The following is a 3454-nucleotide window of genomic DNA, read 5'->3' on the forward strand; positions in this document are numbered from 1 at the left end:
CGCCAAACATTGATCAAATGATGAACCCAAAGGATCAGGAAAAAACTTCTTTCATAACAAATTTTGGCACATATTGCTATAATGTGATGCCATTTGGGCTTAAGAACGCCGGAGCCACTTACCAGAGGCTCGTTAAAAAAATGTTTGAAAATAAGATAGGCAAAACAATGAAGGTATAAATTGATAATATGTTAGTCAAGTCTTTGAATGCAGGGGATCATTTGAAGCACCTCCAAGAGACTTTCGACATCCTGAGAAAGCATAATATAAAACTCAACCCGGAGAAATGCGCGTTCAGGGTTCGTTCCGGTAAATTCTTATGATTCTGGTCTCGCAAAGAGGTATCGACGTAAATCCCAATAAAATCAAAGCTATAGAGGATATTCCAGACCAACTGACAAGTGTGAAGAAAGTACAAAGGTTGACCGAAAGATTGGCATCTCGAAGCAAATTCATCTCGAGATCCTCTTAAAAGTGCCATCACTTGTTTTCACTTTTGAAAAACAAGAATAATTTTTAATGGACTCTGGAATGCCAATAGACCTTGAGACCCAAAAAGGTACTTATCAAGTCCCCCATTACTATCAAAATCGGGGGAAGACGAGCAGTTGTTAATATACCTAGCGGTCTCAGAAGTAGCGTTAAGTGTCGTTTTAGTCCGAGAGGAAGAAGGTACGTAATTTCCCATTTATTACATAATTTCCGAGAGGAAGAAGGTCGTTTTATCCGCACCTCAAAAAGCTGGCCTTAGCTCTCGTAGTTGCCTCTCGAAAGCTTAGGCCTTATTTTCAGTGCCACCCTATAGCCATTGTGACAGCCTTTCCCTTAAGGAATGTCCTTCACAAGCCTGAGTTGTCGGGCCATTTGGCTAAATGGGCAGTCGGAATTAGTGAGTTCGACATTGAGTACAAACCCAAGACTGCGATCAAGTCATATGTTTTGACGGACTTTGTGGTTGATTTCAGTCTCAGATTAATGCCCTTGGCTTCTAAGGAAGTAGTGTTGGTGTTGGTTTACGGATGGAGCTTCCAATGTAAAAGGGTCCAGTCTCGGGATAGTTCTAGTCACGCCCTCGGGAGAAACCCTGAGGCAGGCCATTAAGACTGTTCCATTAACTAACAATGAAGCTGAGTATGAGGCTTTGGTTGGAAGACTTGAACTGGCCCGGGGACTCGCCTCCGAGGTCATCGAGATAAAGTGTGATTCCCAGCTAGTAGTAGACCAAGTATACAGGATTTTTGACACAAAGGAAGAGCGCATGCAACAGTATTTGAACAAGTTCAGGCATCGCTTGCACGATTCAGAGAATGGTCGATCATACACATTCCAAGGAAAGAAAATGTGAAAACAGATGCATTGGCTACTTTGGGGTCATCTACGGAGATGAAAAGATCTGACTCTTGCACTGTCGTTCAACTCCTACATTTGGTATTGGATGTGGATGGTTACTGCGAAGTCAATTCAACCAACCTAGTCTCGGACTGGAAAAATGAATTTGTCGAATACCTTCGGCATGGATAAATTACCTGAAGACCCGAACGCTTCCCGGGCACTACGAACCAAAGTGCCTCGTTATTGTCTCGTGGATAGGAAGTTATACAGAAGATCGTACCAAGGACCATTGGCCCGGTGCCTGGGGGCCTCAGAGGCAAACTATGTAATGAGGGAAGTCCACGAAGGAATTTGCGGGAATCATTATGGTACAAATTTGTTAGTTCTAAAGTTGATTAGGGCAGGTTACTACTAGCCTCGGATGGAACAGGACGAAAAGACATTCGTTCAGAAGTGCAACAAATATTAACGCTATGCACAGTTAGTGCATCAACCAGTATAACTCTTGTATTCGGTGTTGTCCCCATGTCCATTCATGAAATGCAGAATGGACATAGTTTGTCCTCTGCCACCGGAACCCGGAAATGTAAGATTTCCTTTATTTTTAACTAACTACTTCACTAAATGGGTTGAAACAATTCCTTACCAGAAGATTAGTGAGCGCGAAGTGGTCTACTTCATATGGGACCATATAATCTGCCGATTCGAAAAACTGAAAGAAATTGCTTGTGACAACGGGCCGCAGTTCATAGGTTCAAAAGTTAAAACAAATTTGGAAGATTTGAAAATTAAGAGGATTACATCCTCACTACCATCCAAGTGCTAACAGACAAGTGGAGTCAACAAATAAGGTTATTATCCAGAACCTTAAAAAGAAGCTAGAAGCTGCTAAAGGCAAATAGCCCAAAGAACTACTGGGTGTGCTATGGGCATACCGGACAACGATGAAATCAAGCACGTGATAAACACCTTTCTCTCTCATGTATGACGAGGAAGCTCTGATATCGGTGGAAGGAGGGGAGCTAACTTTAAGTTTTTCCCTAACAAACGAAGAAGCAAACAATGAAGTGTTGTTGGTGAGGCTGGATTTGCTTGATGAGCACATGTACTTATCGTATGTAAGGATGGTAGCTCAAAAGCAAAGGATGGAGAGATATTATAATAGCAGGGCCAATATCTGCTACTTCAAAGTAGGAGACTTGGTCTTGAGAAAGGTGACTCAGAGTACCCAGGGAAGTCAATGCTGGGATGCTGGGACCAACATGGAAAGGCCCTTACCTGGTTTCAGTTATCATCGGTAAAGGCTCGTACGAGTTGGAAAATTAAGATGGAGTCAAATTATCCAGCAATTGGAATGTGACTCACCTCAAAAGATATTATTGCTGATGGATCCTACCCATACTGAAAGTATGTGTGCATTTTTTTCCCTTCGACAAGTTTTTGTCCCAATTGGATTTTTCTAGCAAGGCTTTTAACGAGGCAGCAACGGAAAGCATACTATGAAGGGAGTGTCATCGGCAAAAGAAAATACCTTTAGACGTCAAGGCGTTAAAATATTCAGATCGATGACAAACGGCTATATGGATGGCTAAATAATCTTTGGAAGGCAAAGCTTGTCATCGAACCAAAGACTATTTAACCATTCATGAGTTTTTTCCATCGATGAAGCAAGACTTCCAGTTTTTGAATTCGCATGCTCTGCATTTGAACATTTGGGGGAGAATAATATATTATACGGTACCAGGAGTGCCACTTAAATCGGGACTGCGAGAACCGGGATCAATGTTTCATCAGGATCGGGGACTGCATGATCAGCCCCATAGAAATAAGTTGTACAAGATGGCCACATATATTGGCAGTTTTTACTTTAGTAAATCAATGCTTATGTACTTTTAAAGGTAGAAGGAACAAAATAAAGTCCTTTTATTTTTATCTTATTTCTTATCCAAATGATAAGCTAATTTTATCGTTTAGAAGTTAACAACAACTTCAAATGCTTATGCCGAAATGAACGGAAGATGTACTCTTCAAGAGCACCATAAACATAAGGGCCATATCTTATGAAATCCTCATAGTAAAGGGTTGATTCTGGAAGAATTTATTCCCGTAATCAAAAGCTATC

The sequence above is a fragment of the Nicotiana tabacum genome, chromosome 22 (assembly GCF_000715075.1).
Source record: "Nicotiana tabacum cultivar K326 chromosome 22, ASM71507v2, whole genome shotgun sequence".
NCBI classification, from domain to species: domain Eukaryota; kingdom Viridiplantae; phylum Streptophyta; class Magnoliopsida; order Solanales; family Solanaceae; genus Nicotiana; species Nicotiana tabacum.